At 48.8% G+C, this 17,618-nt stretch overlaps 1 protein-coding gene and 2 non-coding genes across 3 annotated transcripts in view; 2 read left to right on the top strand and 1 right to left on the bottom strand.

The window, feature by feature from the left end:
* Positions 1-17,618, bottom strand: part of LOC141063248 (gastrula zinc finger protein XlCGF66.1-like) — an 815,244-nt gene that overhangs the window by 498,397 nt on the left and 299,229 nt on the right. The gene's annotated exons all lie outside the window — the stretch shown is intronic.
* TRNAL-CAG (transfer RNA leucine (anticodon CAG)) lies at positions 2,068-2,150 on the top strand. The gene has a single exon. It is a non-coding gene; the product is annotated as a tRNA-Leu (tRNA).
* Positions 10,555-10,637, top strand: TRNAL-CAG (transfer RNA leucine (anticodon CAG)). Its single transcript has one exon. It is a non-coding gene; the product is annotated as a tRNA-Leu (tRNA).

The raw sequence follows: 17,618 nt of genomic DNA, 5'->3' as shown, positions 1-17,618 counted from the left end.
AGCCCAGCAGGAAGTGGCCGACGAGGAATGGACCAGGAGCTTCTCGCGCGATCAGTGATAACCAGCGGGGGAGCCGGTCGGAGGTAAGTATCACATGCAGGGATATCGCTAGCAATATCGCTGCAACGTCACAAAATCGGTGACTTTACAGCAATATAGAATCATAGAATCGTAGAGTTGGAAGGGACCTCCTGGGCCATCTGGTCCAACCCCCTGCTCAAAGCAGGATTCGCTAAATCATCCCAGTCAGATGTCTGTCCAGCCTCTGTTTGAAGACTTCCATTGAAGGAGAACTCACCACTTCTCGTGGCAGCCTGTTCCACTCATTGATCACTCTAACTGTCAAAAAGTTTTTTCTAATATCTAATCTGTGTCTCTTCCCATTCAGTTTCATCCCATTGCTTCTAGTCTTTCCTTGTGCAAATGAGAATAAAGTTGATCCTTCTACAATGTGACAGCCCTTTAGATATTTGTAGACAGCTATTAAGTCTCCTCTTAGTCTTCTCTTTTGCAAACTAAACATTCCCAAATCCTGCAACCTTTCCTCATAAGACAGGGTTTGCAGACCGGTCACCATTCTGGTCGCTCTTTTCTGAACTTGCTCCAGTTTGTTGATGTCTTTTTTAAAATGTGGTGCCCAAAACTGGACACAATATTCCAGATGAGGTCTGACCAAAGAGGAGTAGAGGGAAATAATGACTTCACGTGATCTAGACTGTATGCTTCTGTTAATACATCCTAGAATTGCATTTGCCTTTTTTGCTGCTGCATCACACTGTTGACTCATATTCAGTCTGTGATCTATTAGTATACCCAAGTCTTTTTCACATGTGCTGTCACTTAGTCCTATTCCTCCCATTCTATATATGCTTTTTTCATTTTTATTGCCCAGATGTAGTACTTTGCATTTCTCCCTGTTAAAAACCATTCTGTTAGTTGCTGCCCACTTCTCCAGTTTATTTAAATCTTTTTGAATCCTCTCTCTCTCTTCTCTAGTATTAGCTATCCCTCCTAGCTTTGTGTCATCAGCAAATTTAATCAGTTTACCCTCAATTCCTTCATCTAAATCGTTGATAAAGATGTTGAACAATACAGGGCCCAGGACAGAGCCCTGTGGTACCCCACTTGAGACATTCTTCCAACTGGATGTGCAGCCATTTACGACCACTCTTTGGGTCCGATCACTAAGCCAGTTATGAATCCACCTAACAGTTGCCTTGTCCATTCCATACTTAGTCATTTTTTCAATAAGGATTGTATGAGAGACTTTGTCAAATGCTTTGCTGAAGTCAAGATATACTATATCTACAGCATTTCCTTGATCCACCCAATCAGTGATACCGTCATAGAAGGAAATTAAGTTAGTCTGACATGACTTATTAGTTAGAAACCCATGCTGACTCTGTTTAATCACTTCATTCTTATCCAGGTATTGACATACATGTTGTTTAATAATTTGTTCAAAGATCTTTCCTGGTATAGAAGTCAGACTCACCGGCCTATAGTTGCCTGGGTCCACCTTCTTCCCCTTTTTGAAGATAGGAACAACATTTGCTCTTCTCCAGTCTTCTGGCACTTCTCCTGTTCTCCAAGAATTTTCAAAGATTATGGAGAGGGGTTCAAAAATATTGCTAGCGATATCGCAGTGTGTAACGGGGTCTTTACAGACAATGGCGTTTACCATCTGTCTGCAGAACTAAAGTAATGAAAAAGAAGCTGGTAATTAGCTTTCAAATGACATCCCAATGTCCCCTCTGGCTTTACCAGAGGCCCCAATGTGTGATTTGGACAGCAAATTTGAAAAGACATTTTCAGTCTGGGGCAGTCTTGGGGGTTCTCAATCCCCTTAACTACTCTGCAGAAGGGGTCAGGCAAATCAAGCTTGGCAGGAACATCATCCAGGAGGCCACCTACATACAGCAACATCACTTGTCCCCCTGCTCCAAATGGAATTTGAATTCAGGGGGTCAGAGCCTGGCCCCAATGTCTGATTTGGACAGCAGATCTGTACTGAAGTCCCTGGTGGTGCAAACTCTTGTGTCACCAGGGAGCATGTCAATGTCAGCAGTCAGGATGGCCTAGTGGTCTAAGGCACTGTGTTCAGGTTGCAGTCTCCCGTGGAGGCGTGGGTTCGAATCCCACTCCTGACAGCAGCAGTACTGGTCCCTGGAGGTGCAAGCTGTTGCGCACCAGGGAGCGTGTTAAGCGTCTGCAGTCACCACATGTGGAGGCGTGGGTTCAAATCCCACTCCTTGACAGCAGCAGTACTGGTCCCTGGAGGTGCAAGCTGTTGTGCACCAGGGAGCGTGTTCAGCGTCTGCAGTCACCACGTGGAGGCGTGGGTTCGAATCCCACTCCTGACAGCGACAGTTTTTTTTTTTTTTGTTTTTTTTTAAAGAAAAGAAAATAAACCTAGTGGCAGCATGTGTAATAACAGTCTCCAGGTCTTATAGCCTAATGTATACACCATAAATATTTATATGTGTGTCTATACAGTTGGTGTATATATGTGTGAGTATATTTTTTAGCCTTAAAGTTTTGATTCTCCATCCTCATTTCTTTCTTTTCCAAATCAAAAAAACACTCGTGTGAGAGCAATCTGCATCCAAAAAAACTTAGGGATAGGGACAATTTAGTGAGTACGTCGGGCTCCCTTAAAAGGTCAATTCACCCAACGAACAAGGGTGCTGCTCAGGGTGGATTGATTTAAATCACGCCGATTTAAATCAAAAGATTTTTTTCTATTTAAATCGGATCGATTTAAATCATGATTTTAATCATGATTTAAATCACTGATTTAAATCAAAAGGTTTTTTTTTAATATAAATCACGATTAAAATGAGAAGTGAGAGCAGTGTGCATGTGCGCCCATAGTTACACGGACGAAAGTAGGGGCAACGATCTAACGCCAGGGTGAGGGGGGGACCCCAAAGTAAGTAAAAATCTTTTTTGTTTTACTATATGGCAATAGGTAGGTGTTTAAAAGCAGCATGTCTTAATTGTATAAACTATTAATAGCCTCCACATTTTGTTCATACTGCCCCTTTAATTCCACACTTCTAGCTTGGTTTCAGTTTTGGTTTAGTTTCTTTTTCCCTGCATTCAGTTGACATGCCCAAACTTGTTGGATAGTCAGCAGTACTTGGCTCAGGCTGTAGTAACATCAGCAGTGCTTGGCTCAGGCTGTAGTAACAATCAAACTTCATAAGTGATCTGTGTGAGCCATGGCAGCAGGTCGTAAGAGAGACCCTATTTGGGTTCATTTTGTTGAGATGCCAGCAGCAGATCTTGGAAAGAAAGGTGCAAGAGCAAAGTGCAAATACTGTCAAAAGGATATCCAAGGACTTGTTTGCCGTTTGAAATCACATTATGAAAACTGCAATCAAATGATTTAAATCAAAAAAATCTGATTTAAATCAAAAAAATCTGATTTTTTTTGATTTTTTTTTAAAAAATTCAAGATTTTTATCCACCCTGGTGCTGCTTGCTCGTCGGGTGAGATGGGCAGCACGATTATTATCATCTAACACGCTTTCCTAGGATAATCTGCCAACACAAATCTCTTCTTGAATGGACAATCGTTTCTTAAATGACAATTTATGCTGATAAAAAAAACCAAAAGCTCTAAATTAGGAAGGAGGCTGGAGGGGGGGGCGTCAGGGACTGGAGGGGGGAGACAGAGGCTGGAGGAGGAAGTGTGGTGGTGTAGACGGGGCTGCGGGAGGCTGTGTGGTGCTGTAGAGCGGGTTGCGGGAGGCTGTGTGGTGGTGTAGAGGCCTACAGGGCCACACAGCCCCCTGGTGTGACTTCCCGAGTGCCATGACAGCTGACTGTATATACATGTTTACACATACATGTATGTACATGTGCCATGACCGCTCCTTAGACCATACATACATGGATTGTCACTTACCCAAACCGAGGATGAAGAGGCTTAGCTGCTCCACATGATGATGGTGGCCGGAGAGCTGTGTTCCTCCATAGCGATGTCGTCCATTAGGCAAACTTGGTGTCCTTGTCCCGCCAGTTCTTGAGCCAGTTTAGTGTCCACGATGCCTTGTTACCTATTGGAAAAAAAAGGGAAAAGGAAATTATTGAATTTTGACACAGAATAAAAATTAAGTCCTATGAATTGTACTGGTACATTAACCCCTTTTTCTACGAGCGTATATTGCCAGCAGACACACAGAGAGCGGGCGACTGCCCCAAGTGTTACCTACTGAGAGACAGAGAAATAAAAAAACAATTAATAAGGGAAATATTGCATTCATAATTAGTGTTCACAGCAGAGTGACAACACAGCCCCCCTAACCCTCCCCTACCCCACAGGGAACGCCTGTACCCCGCCATGCCCCCCACAGCTGTGCCCATACACTGTCCTCACCTCCCCCTGCAGGGACCACCTGTCTCCCACGCAGTGCCCCCCACAGCTGACCCCAAACTCTCTGCAGGGACCCCCTGTCTCCCACGCAGTGCCCCCCACAGCTGACCCCATACACTCTGCAGGGACCCCCTGTCTCCCCCCCCACAGCCTCCGGGCTGCGAAGAAATCGCGACGGAGCCGCCGTCCCTGTACCGGAGCACAGCCCGCTGCCACCACCGCACCGCAGAGCGCCGCCCGCTGCCACCACCACAGAGCCCACCTGCCCCAGCACAGCTGCCCCTGCCCCAGCGCAGCTGCCCCTGCCCAGCTGCCCCTGCCCCAGCGCTGCTGCTGCCTCTGCCTCAGCGCAGCTGCCCCAGCGCAGCTGCCTCTCCCCCAGCGCAGCTGCCCCAGCACAACCAACCTGCCCTAGCACAGAGCCGCCACCGCACGAGCCTGGACCACTGAATGACCCCTGTGACTACTTCACCTGTGCCAGATCCCTTCCCAGGTAAGCTGAATTCGGACTGTAAGACGGACCCCCATTTGACACATTATTTTTTTTCCCCCTATTTTCCTACTGAAAATTGGGGTGTTCTTATGGTCCGTTGCATCTTTTTTTTTTTTAAAGAAAATAAACCTAGTGGCAGCATGTGTAATAACAGTCTCCAGGTCTTATAGCCTAATGTATACACCATAAATATTTATATGTGTGTCTATACAGTTGGTGTATATATGTGTGAGTATATTTTTTAGCCTTAAAGTTTTGATTCTCCATCCTCATTTCTTTCTTTTCCAAATCAAAAAAACACTCGTGTGAGAGCAATCTGCATCCAAAAAAACTTAGGGATAGGGACAATTTAGTGAGTACGTCGGGCTCCCTTAAAAGGTCAATTCACCCAACGAACAAGGGTGCTGCTTGCTCGTCGGGTGAGATGGGCAGCACGATTATTATCATCTAACACTCTTTCCTAGGATAATCTGCCAACACAAATCTCTTCTTGAATGGACAATCGTTTCTTAAATGACAATTTATGCTGATAAAAAAAACCAAAAGCTCTAAATTAGGAAGGAGGCTGGAGGGGGGGGCGTCAGGGACTGGAGGGGGGAGACAGAGGCTGGAGGAGGAAGTGTGGTGGTGTAGACGGGGCTGCGGGAGGCTGTGTGGTGCTGTAGAGCGGGTTGCGGGAGGCTGTGTGGTGGTGTAGAGGCCTACAGGGCCACACAGCCCCCTGGTGTGACTTCCCGAGTGCCATGACAGCTGCCTGTATATACATGTTTACACATACATGTATGTACATGTGCCATGACCGCTCCTTAGACCATACATACATGGATTGTCACTTACCCAAACCGAGGATGAAGAGGCTTAGCTGCTCCACATGATGATGGTGGCCGGAGAGCTGTGTTCCTCCATAGCGATGTCGTCCATTAGGCAAACTTGGTGTCCTTGTCCCGCCAGTTCTTGAGCCAGTTTAGTGTCCACGATGCCTTGTTACCTATTGGAAAAAAAAGGGAAAAGGAAATTATTGAATTTTGACACAGAATAAAAATTAAGTCCTATGAATTGTACTGGTACATTAACCCCTTTTTCTACGAGCGTATATTGCCAGCAGACACACAGAGAGCGGGCGACTGCCCCAAGTGTTACCTACTGAGAGACAGAGAAATAAAAAAACAATAATTAATAAGGGAAATATTGCATTCATAATTAGTGTTCACAGCAGAGTGACAACACAGCCCCCCTAACCCTCCCCTACCCCACAGGGAACGCCTGTACCCCGCCATGCCCCCCACAGCTGTGCCCATACACTGTCCTCACCTCCCCCTGCAGGGACCACCTGTCTCCCACGCAGTGCCCCCCACAGCTGACCCCAAACACTCTGCAGGGACCCCCTGTCTCCCACGCAGTGCCCCCCACAGCTGACCCCATACACTCTGCAGGGACCCCCTGTCTCCCCCGTAGTGCCCCCCACAGCTGACCCCATACACTCTGCAGGGACCCCCTGTCTACCCGCAGTGCCCCCCACAGCTGACCCCATACACTCTGCAGGGACCCCCTGCCTCCCCCCACAGCTGACCCCATACAGGCATACAGTTACCGGCCGGCAGCTCCAAGATTCAAATCTGGCGCTCAGGTGACGTCATTGTTGCTGCAGTTAGACCGAGAAAGCAGGGGGTGGGCTCGGAGCCACGTGACACAGAGCCCGGCCGCCCATCCCCCAGCCTCACTGTACTGCAAGCCAGGGAGAGACTGTTTGTGTGCTGCACGGCGCTGACTCCGCCCCCCGAGCCAGGGGATGAGTCACAGGCAGCTCGGCGTGTCACACAACTCCGCCCTCTTCCACCTTCTATGCAGGCCGGATCTTGGTTCCCATAGCACAGTGACCCTGCCCACCGGCCAGTCACTGCCGCCCCTCCCCCACCACTAAGCGATCTTACACAGCAGCACAGAGCCAGGGAGGAGATGGGAGATGACCCCGCACCACACAGCGGAACACTATGAGCCCTGGGGGTGCAGCGCTGACCCCGCCCACGCCGCACCACACAGCGCAGCGCTATAAGCCCTGGGGGCGCAGCGCTGACCCCACCCACCCCGCACCACACAGCGGAGCACTATGAGCCCTGGGGGCGCAGCGCTGACCCTGCCCACCCCGCACCACACAGCGCAGCACTATGAGCCCTCGGGGCAGTCTCCCGTAGAGGCGTGGGTTCGAATCCCACTCCTGACAGCAGCAGTACTGGTCCCTGGAGGTGCAAGCTGTTGTGCACCAGGGAGCGTGTTCAGCGTCTGCAGTCACCACGTGGAGGCGTGGGTTCGAATCCCACTCCACACAGCGCAGCACTATGAGCCCTCGGGGCGCAGCCAGGGGTGGGATTCAGCGGGTTCTCCCCGGTTCGGTGGAACCGGTTGTTAAAGCTATTGCTCTCATTTTTGGCACCATTAGCCGGCTCTCACTTTTGAAAATGAGATTTCAAATTTTGAGGTCTGCGGCAGATTCTTTCCGGCGTCCATGCTCCCGGAGGCCACTGCAACATGGCGGCGGCCAGCAAGGGAAGTGCGGGGGCCTCCGGGCTGCGAAGAAATCGCGGCGGAGCCGCCGTCCCTGTACCGGAGCACAGCCCGCTGCCACCACCGCACCGCAGAGCGCCGCCCGCTGCCACCACCACAGAGCCCACCTGCCCCAGCACAGCTGCCCCTGCCCCAGCGCAGCTGCCCCTGCCTCAGCGCTGCTGCTGCCCCTGCCTCAGCGCTGCTGCTGCCCCTGCCTCAGCGCTGCTGCTGCCCCTGCCTCAGCGCTGCTGCTGCCCCTGCCTCAGCGCTGCTGCTGCCCCTGCCTCAGCGCTGCTGCTGCCCCTGCCTCAGCGCTGCTGCTGCCCCTGCCCCAGCGCTGCTGCTGCCCCAGCGCTGCTGCTGCCCCTGCCTCAGCGCAGCTGCCTCTCCCCCAGCGCAGCTGCCCCAGCACAACCAACCTGCCCTAGCACAGAGCCGCCACCGCACGAGCCTGGACCACTGAATGACCCCTGTGACTACTTCACCTGTGCCAGATCCCTTCCCAGGTAAGCTGAATTCGGACTGTAAGACGGACCCCCATTTGACACATTATTTTTTTTTCCCCCTATTTTCCTACTGAAAATTGGGGTGTTCTTATGGTCCGTTGCATCTTATAGTCCGAAAAATACGGTAATTTATCCTGAGATTACAGAGTCTGCAACTTTTCTATCTAGCCAGTTAGAAGTGACTCATTGTAACACTTAGGGTACCGTTACACCTAGCGATGCACCAGCGATCCCGACTAGCGATATGACGCGGTCAGGATCGCTGGTGCATCGCTAGGTGGTCGCTAGTGAGCTGCTACACAGGCAGATCTCACCAGCGACATTGCTGGGGACGGGGATCGCTACTTACCTGTCAGACGCGGCGATCCTGCGTCCTCCCGCCCTGGGCGCCACAGGAAGCCCAGCAGGAAGTGGCCGACGAGGAATGGACCAGGAGCTTCTCGCGCGATCAGTGATAACCAGCGGGGGAGCCGGTCGGAGGTAAGTATCACATGCAGGGATATCGCTAGCAATATCGCTGCAACGTCACAAAATCGGTGACTTTACAGCAATATAGAATCATAGAATCGTAGAGTTGGAAGGGACCTCCTGGGCCATCTGGTCCAACCCCCTGCTCAAAGCAGGATTCGCTAAATCATCCCAGTCAGATGTCTGTCCAGCCTCTGTTTGAAGACTTCCATTGAAGGAGAACTCACCACTTCTCGTGGCAGCCTGTTCCACTCATTGATCACTCTAACTGTCAAAAAGTTTTTTCTAATATCTAATCTGTGTCTCTTCTCATTCAGTTTCATCCCATTGCTTCTAGTCTTTCCTTGTGCAAATGAGAATAAAGTTGATCCTTCTACAATGTGACAGCCCTTTAGATATTTGTAGACAGCTATTAAGTCTCCTCTCAGTCTTCTCTTTTGCAAACTAAACATTCCCAAATCCTGCAACCTTTCCTCATAAGACAGGGTTTGCAGACCGGTCACCATTCTGGTCGCTCTTTTCTGAACTTGCTCCAGTTTGTTGATGTCTTTTTTAAAATGTGGTGCCCAAAACTGGACACAATATTCCAGATGAGGTCTGACCAAAGAGGAGTAGAGGGAAATAATGACTTCACGTGATCTAGACTGTATGCTTCTGTTAATACATCCTAGAATTGCATTTGCCTTTTTTGCTGCTGCATCACACTGTTGACTCATATTCAGTCTGTGATCTATTAGTATACCCAAGTCTTTTTCACATGTGCTGTCACTTAGTCCTATTCCTCCCATTCTATATATGCTTTTTTCATTTTTATTGCCCAGATGTAGTACTTTGCATTTCTCCCTGTTAAAAACCATTCTGTTAGTTGCTGCCCACTTCTCCAGTTTATTTAAATCTTTTTGAATCCTCTCTCTCTCTTCTCTAGTATTAGCTATCCCTCCTAGCTTTGTGTCATCAGCAAATTTAATCAGTTTACCCTCAATTCCTTCATCTAAATCGTTGATAAAGATGTTGAACAATACAGGGCCCAGGACAGAGCCCTGTGGTACCCCACTTGAGACATTCTTCCAACTGGATGTGCAGCCATTTACGACCACTCTTTGGGTCCGATCACTAAGCCAGTTATGAATCCACCTAACAGTTGCCTTGTCCATTCCATACTTAGTCATTTTTTCAATAAGGATTGTATGAGAGACTTTGTCAAATGCTTTGCTGAAGTCAAGATATACTATATCTACAGCATTTCCTTGATCCACCCAATCAGTGATACCGTCATAGAAGGAAATTAAGTTAGTCTGACATGACTTATTAGTTAGAAACCCATGCTGACTCTGTTTAATCACTTCATTCTTATCCAGGTATTGACATACATGTTGTTTAATAATTTGTTCAAAGATCTTTCCTGGTATAGAAGTCAGACTCACCGGCCTATAGTTGCCTGGGTCCACCTTCTTCCCCTTTTTGAAGATAGGAACAACATTTGCTCTTCTCCAGTCTTCTGGCACTTCTCCTGTTCTCCAAGAATTTTCAAAGATTATGGAGAGGGGTTCAAAAATATTGCTAGCGATATCGCAGTGTGTAACGGGGTCTTTACAGACAATGGCGTTTACCATCTGTCTGCAGAACTAAAGTAATGAAAAAGAAGCTGGTAATTAGCTTTCAAATGACATCCCAATGTCCCCTCTGGCTTTACCAGAGGCCCCAATGTCTGATTTGGACAGCAGATTTGAAAAGACATTTTCAGTCTGGGGCAGTCTTGGGGGTTCTCAATCCCCTTAACTACTCTGCAGAAGGGGTCAGGCAAATCAAGCTTGGCAGGAACATCATCCAGGAGGCCACCTACATACAGCAACATCACTTGTCCCCCTGCTCCAAATGGAATTTGAATTCAGGGGGTCAGAGCCTGGCTGTCCATGGATAAAAGTGGTCCTTGTGGTGCAGGCTTGAGGGTGCACAAATGCCCAACAGAGCACCACACAGCCCAAAGAACTGCTCCCTCACCTCAGTCTGGTAATTAGCTTTCAAATGACATCCCAATGTCCCCTCTGGCTTTGCCAGAAGTCCCACCAGGGGCCCCAATGTCTGATTTGGACAGCAGATCTGTACTGAAGTCCCTGGTGGTGCAAACTCTTGTGTCACCAGGGAGCATGTCAATGTCAGCAGTCAGGATGGCCTAGTGGTCTAAGGCACTGTGTTCAGGTTGCAGTCTCCCGTGGAGGCGTGGGTTCGAATCCCACTCCTGACAGCAGCAGTACTGGTCCCTGGAGGTGCAAGCTGTTGTGCACCAGGGAGCGTGTTAAGCGTCTGCAGTCACCACATGTGGAGGCGTGGGTTCAAATCCCACTCCTTGACAGCAGCAGTACTGGTCCCTGGAGGTGCAAGCTGTTGTGCACCAGGGAGCGTGTTCAGCGTCTGCAGTCACCACGTGGAGGCGTGGGTTCGAATCCCACTCCTGACAGCGACAGTTTTTTTTTGTTTTTTTTTTAAAGAAAAGAAAATAAACCTAGTGGCAGCATGTGTAATAACAGTCTCCCGTGGAGGCGTGGGTTCGAATCCCACTCCTGACAGCAGCAGTACTGGTCCCTGGAGGTGCAAGCTGTTGCGCACCAGGGAGCGTGTTAAGCGTCTGCAGTCACCACATGTGGAGGCGTGGGTTCAAATCCCACTCCTTGACAGCAGCAGTACTGGTCCCTGGAGGTGCAAGCTGTTGTGCACCAGGGAGCGTGTTCAGCGTCTGCAGTCACCACGTGGAGGCGTGGGTTCGAATCCCACTCCTGACAGCGACAGTTTTTTTTTGTTTGTTTTTTTTTAAAGAAAAGAAAATAAACCTAGTGGCAGCATGTGTAATAACAGTCTCCAGGTCTTATAGCCTAATGTATACACCATAAATATTTATATGTGTGTCTATACAGTTGGTGTGTATATATGTGTGAGTATATTTTTTAGCCTTAAAGTTTTGATTCTCCATCCTCATTTCTTTCTTTTCCAAATCAAAAAAACACTTGTGTGAGAGCAATCTGCATCCAAAAAAACTTAGGGATAGGGACAATTTAGTGAGTACGTCGGGCTCTCTTAAAAGGTCAATTCACCCAACGAACAAGGGTGCTGCTCAGGGTGGATTGATTTAAATCACGATTTAAATCAAAAGATTTTTTTCTATTTAAATCGGATCGATTTAAATCATGATTTTAATCATGATTTAAATCACTGATTTAAATCAAAAGGTTTTTTTTAATATAAATCACGATTAAAATGAGAAGTGAGAGCAGTGTGCATGTGCGCCCATAGTTACACGGACGAAAGTAGGGGCAACGATCTAACGCCAGGGTGAGGGGGGGACCCCAAAGTAAGTAAAAATCTTTTTTGTTTTACTATATGGCAATAGGTAGGTGTTTAAAAGCAGCATGTCTTAATTGTATAAACTATTAATAGCCTCCACATTTTGTTCATACTGCCCCTTTAATTCCACACTTCTAGCTTGGTTTCAGTTTTGGTTTAGTTTCTTTTTCCCTGCATTCAGTTGACATGCCCAAACTTGTTGGATAGTCAGCAGTACTTGGCTCAGGCTGTAGTAACATCAGCAGTGCTTGGCTCAGGCTGTAGTAACAATCAAACTTCATAAGTGATCTGTGTGAGCCATGGCAGCAGGTCGTAAGAGAGACCCTATTTGGGTTCATTTTGTTGAGATGCCAGCAGCAGATCTTGGAAAGAAAGGTGCAAGAGCAAAGTGCAAATACTGTCAAAAGGATATCCAAGGACTTGTTTGCCGTTTGAAATCACATTATGAAAACTGCAATCAAATGATTTAAATCAAAAAAATCTGATTTAAATCAAAAAAATCTGATTTTTTTTGATTTTTTTAAAAAATTCAAGATTTTTATCCACCCTGGTGCTGCTTGCTCGTCGGGTGAGATGGGCAGCACGATTATTATCATCTAACACGCTTTCCTAGGATAATCTGCCAACACAAATCTCTTCTTGAATGGACAATCGTTTCTTAAATGACAATTTATGCTGATAAAAAAAACCAAAAGCTCTAAATTAGGAAGGAGGCTGGAGGGGGGGGCGTCAGGGACTGGAGGGGGGAGACAGAGGCTGGAGGAGGAAGTGTGGTGGTGTAGACGGGGCTGCGGGAGGCTGTGTGGTGCTGTAGAGCGGGTTGCGGGAGGCTGTGTGGTGGTGTAGAGGCCTACAGGGCCACACAGCCCCCTGGTGTGACTTCCCGAGTGCCATGACAGCTGCCTGTATATACATGTTTACACATACATGTATGTACATGTGCCATGACCGCTCCTTAGACCATACATACATGGATTGTCACTTACCCAAACCGAGGATGAAGAGGCTTAGCTGCTCCACATGATGATGGTGGCCGGAGAGCTGTGTTCCTCCATAGCGATGTCGTCCATTAGGCAAACTTGGTGTCCTTGTCCCGCCAGTTCTTGAGCCAGTTTAGTGTCCACGATGCCTTGTTACCTATTGGAAAAAAAAGGGAAAAGGAAATTATTGAATTTTGACATAGAATAAAAATTAAGTCCTATGAATTGTACTGGTACATTAACCCCTTTTTCTACGAGCGTATATTGCCAGCAGACACACAGAGAGCGGGCGACTGCCCCAAGTGTTACCTACTGAGAGACAGAGAAATAAAAAAACAATAATTAATAAGGGAAATATTGCATTCATAATTAGTGTTCACAGCAGAGTGACAACACAGCCCCCCTAACCCTCCCCTACCCCACAGGGAACGCCTGTACCCCGCCATGCCCCCCACAGCTGTGCCCATACACTGTCCTCACCTCCCCCTGCAGGGACCACCTGTCTCCCACGCAGTGCCCCCCACAGCTGACCCCATACACTCTGCAGGGACCCCCTGTCTCCCACGCAGTGCCCCCCACAGCTGACCCCATACACTCTGCAGGGACCCCCTGTCTCCCCCGTAGTGCCCCCCACAGCTGACCCCATACACTCTGCAGGGACCCCCTGTCTACCCGCAGTGCCCCCCACAGCTGACCCCATACACTCTGCAGGGACCCCCTGCCTCCCCCCCACAGCCTCCGGGCTGCGAAGAAATCGCGACGGAGCCGCCGTCCCTGTACCGGAGCACAGCCCGCTGCCACCACCGCACCGCAGAGCGCCGCCCGCTGCCACCACCACAGAGCCCACCTGCCCCAGCACAGCTGCCCCAGCGCTGCTGCTGCCCCTGCCTCAGCGCAGCTGCCCCAGCGCAGCTGCCCCTCCCCCAGCGCAGCTGCCTCTCCCCCAGCGCAGCTGCCCCAGCACAACCAACCTGCCCTAGCACAGAGCCGCCACCGCACGAGCCTGGACCACTGAATGACCCCTGTGACTACTTCACCTGTGCCAGATCCCTTCCCAGGTAAGCTGAATTCGGACTGTAAGACGGACCCCCATTTGACACATTATTTTTTTTCCCCCTATTTTCCTACTGAAAATTGGGGTGTTCTTATGGTCCGTTGCATCTTTTTTTTTTTTTAAAGAAAAGAAAATAAACCTAGTGGCAGCATGTGTAATAACAGTCTCCAGGTCTTATAGCCTAATGTATACACCATAAATATTTATATGTGTGTCTATACAGTTGGTGTATATATGTGTGAGTATATTTTTTAGCCTTAAAGTTTTGATTCTCCATCCTCATTTCTTTCTTTTCCAAATCAAAAAAACACTTGTGTGAGAGCAATCTGCATCCAATAAAACTTAGGTATAGGGACAATTTAGTGAGTACGTCGGGCTCCCTTAAAAGGTCAATTCACCCAACGAACAAGGGTGCTGCTCTGGGTGGATTGATTTAAATCACGCCGATTTAAATCATGATTTAAATCACGATTTAAATCAAAAGATTTTTTTCTATTTAAATCGGATCGATTTAAATCATGATTTTAATCATGATTTAAATCACTGATTTAAATCAAAAGGTTTTTTTTTATTATAAATCACGATTAAAATGAGAAGTGAGAGCAGTGTGCATGTGCGCCCATAGTTACACGGACGAAAGTAGGGGCAACGATCTAACGCCAGGGTGAGGGGGGACCCCAAAGTAAGTAAAAATCTTTTTTGTTTTACTATATGGCAATAGGTAGGTGTTTAAAAGCAGCATGTCTTAATTGTATAAACTATTAATAGCCTCCACATTTTGTTCATACTGCCCCTTTAATTCCACACTTCTAGCTTGGTTTCAGTTTTGGTTTAGTTTCTTTTTCCCTGCATTCAGTTGACATGCCCAAACTTGTTGGATAGTCAGCAGTACTTGGCTCAGGCTGTAGTAACTATGTAGGTGACTATACAGTTTTTTTTTCTTGTATCGGAGGCAGCGGCAGCAGCAACATGTTGGGGCCACTAACTGTGCAGATAACTGGGGCCACTCACTGTGCAGCAAAGCTGGGGCCACTCACTGTGCAACATAACTGGGGCCCCTCACTGTGCAGCATTATCTGGGGCCACCCACTGTGCAGCATTATCTGGGGCCACTCACTGTGCAGCATTTTCTGGGGCCACTCACTGTGCAGCATTATCTGGGGCCAGTCACTGTGCAGCATTATCTGGGGCCAGTCACTGTACAGCATTATCTGGGGCCAGTCACTGTACAGCATTATCTGGGGCCACTCACTGTGTAGCATTATCTGGGGCCACTCACTGTTCAGCATTATCTGGGGCCACTCACTGTGCAGCATTATCTGTGGCCACTCACTGTGTAGCAATATCTGGGGCCACTCGCTGTCCTCATTATCTGGGGCCACTCACTGTGCAGCATTATATGGGCCTCTCACTGTGCAGCATTATCTGGGTCCACTCACTGTGCAGCATTATCTGGGGCCACTCACTGTGTATCATTATCTGGGGCCACTCACTGTGCAGCATTATCTGGGGCCACACACTGTGCAGCATTATCTGGGGCCACTCACTATGCAGCATAACTGGGGCCACTCACTGTGCAGCATTATCTGGGGCCACACACTGTGCAGCATTATCTGGGGCCACTCACTATGCAGCATAACTGGGGCCAGTCACTGTACAGCATTATCTGGGGCCACTCACTGTGTAGCATTATCTGGGGCCACTCACTGTTCAGCATTATCTGGGGCCACTCACTGTGCAGCATTATCTGGGGCCACTCACTGTGCAGCATTATCTGTGGCCACTCACTGTGTAGCAATATCTGGGGCCACTCGCTGTCCTCATTATCTGGGGCCACTCACTGTGCAGCATTATATGGGCCTCTCACTGTGCAGCATTATCTGGGGCCACTCACTATGCAGCATAACTGGGGCCACTCACTGTGCAGCATTATCTGGGGCCACTCACTGTGCAGCATTATCTGGGGCCACACACTGTGCAGCATTATCTGGGGCCACTCACTGTGCAGCATTATCTGGGGCCACTCACTGTGCAGCATTATCTGGGGCCACACACTGTGCAGCATTATCTGGGGCCACTCACTATGCAGCATAACTGGGGCCACTCACTGTGCAGCATTATCTGGGGCCACTCACTGTGCAGCATTATCTGGGGCCACACACTGTGCAGCATTATCTGGGACCACTCACTGTGCAGCATTATCTGGGGCCACTCACTGTGCAGCATTATCTGGGGCCACTCACTGTGCAGCATTATCTGGGGCCACTCACTGTGCAGCATTATCTGGGGCCACTCACTGTGCAGCATTATCTGGGGCCACTCACTGTGCAGCATTATCTGGGGCCACTCACTGTGCAGCATTATCTGGGGCCACTCACTGTGCAGCATTATCTGGGGCCACTCACTGTGCAGCATTATCTGGGGCCACTCACTGTGCAGCATTATCTGGGGCCACTCACTGTGCAGCATTATCTGGGGCCACTCACTGTGCAGCATTATCTGGGGCCACTCACTGTGCAGCATTATCTGGGGCCACTCACTGTGCAGCATTATCTGGGGCCACTCACTGTGCAGCATTATCTGGGGCCACTCACTGTGCAGCATTATCTGGGGCCACTCACTGTGCAGCATTATCTGGGGCCACTCACTGTGCAGCATTATCTGGGGCCACACACTGTGCAGAATTATCTGAGGCCACTCACTGTGCAGCATAATTGGGGCCAGTCACTGTGCATCATTATCTGGGGCCACTCACTGTGCAGCATAACTAGGGCCACTCACTGTGCAGCATTATCTGGGGCCACTCACTGTGCACCCTCGGCTTATACGCGAGTCAATAAGTTTTTTTGTGACAAAATTAGGGGGGTCGGCTTATACACGGGTCGGTGTATATAAGGTAGTACCACAGCCCCAAGGGGTAAATTGCAATGCTATATACAAAAAAAACAAAAAATAATCAAAACATAAAATAGAATGATAAAAATAATAATTAATTATGATGGAGCAACATTATGATTAAGACCCCGGCGGGGTGAAAACATCAACAACTGTAGTTGCTTCCTCACATTGTAAATTATCGCTCCCTTGTGAAAACCCCAATAAATCTTTTCTATTTATGCATGAACACCCGGCACTGTCGCTGGCCTTCGGACCAGAGCTTGCGGCTGCATAGAAATACATACTGCACACTCTGGTCCGAGTGTCGGCGGCAGTGCCCGGTGTTCATGCGAGAGACTCGCACGAGAATCGTGAGTTTCTTGCATGTGTGTCCCCGGCCTTATCCTGGTCTAGGGCCTATATGGTCCATTACCCCAGCCCCTCACTTTAATTCTCACAGTGTGCAGGCTAATTCTAAATTTCACTGCATCTGTAGTTGCACAAAAACTCAACTAGCACCATTAACAAGCACGTCCACATCCTTGTCCCACCGCAGCGTTCAGTTGTCCACACCCCAGTCCATGGAACGCAAGTGTGGCGCCCCTGAGGCTGTTGCCACAGAGGTACTGCACCTTCTCCTAAGGTGTAGTGCCCCACCGCCTAGGTAAGTTGGGAACTCCTTTCCTCACTCCAACACCTGCATCCCACACACAGGATAGTTCAGCAGGACCACATTGCGGCTTCATGCTTAGAGGGTAGCAGAGCACCTTTCGTGGTTCCTGGCTTTATAACACGAGATGTGCTGGGAGGTGGGTGGAGTTGAGATACATAAAAGAGTGGGAAAGTGTAGGATTACAGGTCAGTCTGGCGGGAGGTCAGGCAAAAGAAGGACAGTCAGTCAGGAGAGTCTGAGGATGGGTCCAAGAGGGAAGGAAGAAGGAGTGCTGCAGCTGCCTTAGTGATCTGAGACAGCTGG

This window comes from Dendrobates tinctorius, unplaced genomic scaffold (genome assembly GCF_039654945.1).
Source record: "Dendrobates tinctorius isolate UK_male_01 unplaced genomic scaffold, ASM3965494v1 ptg000249l, whole genome shotgun sequence".
Classification (NCBI taxonomy): Eukaryota; Metazoa; Chordata; class Amphibia; order Anura; family Dendrobatidae; genus Dendrobates; species Dendrobates tinctorius.
Note: the sequence above shows the minus strand (reverse complement) of the source record. Positions and strands in the feature narration are given on the sequence as shown.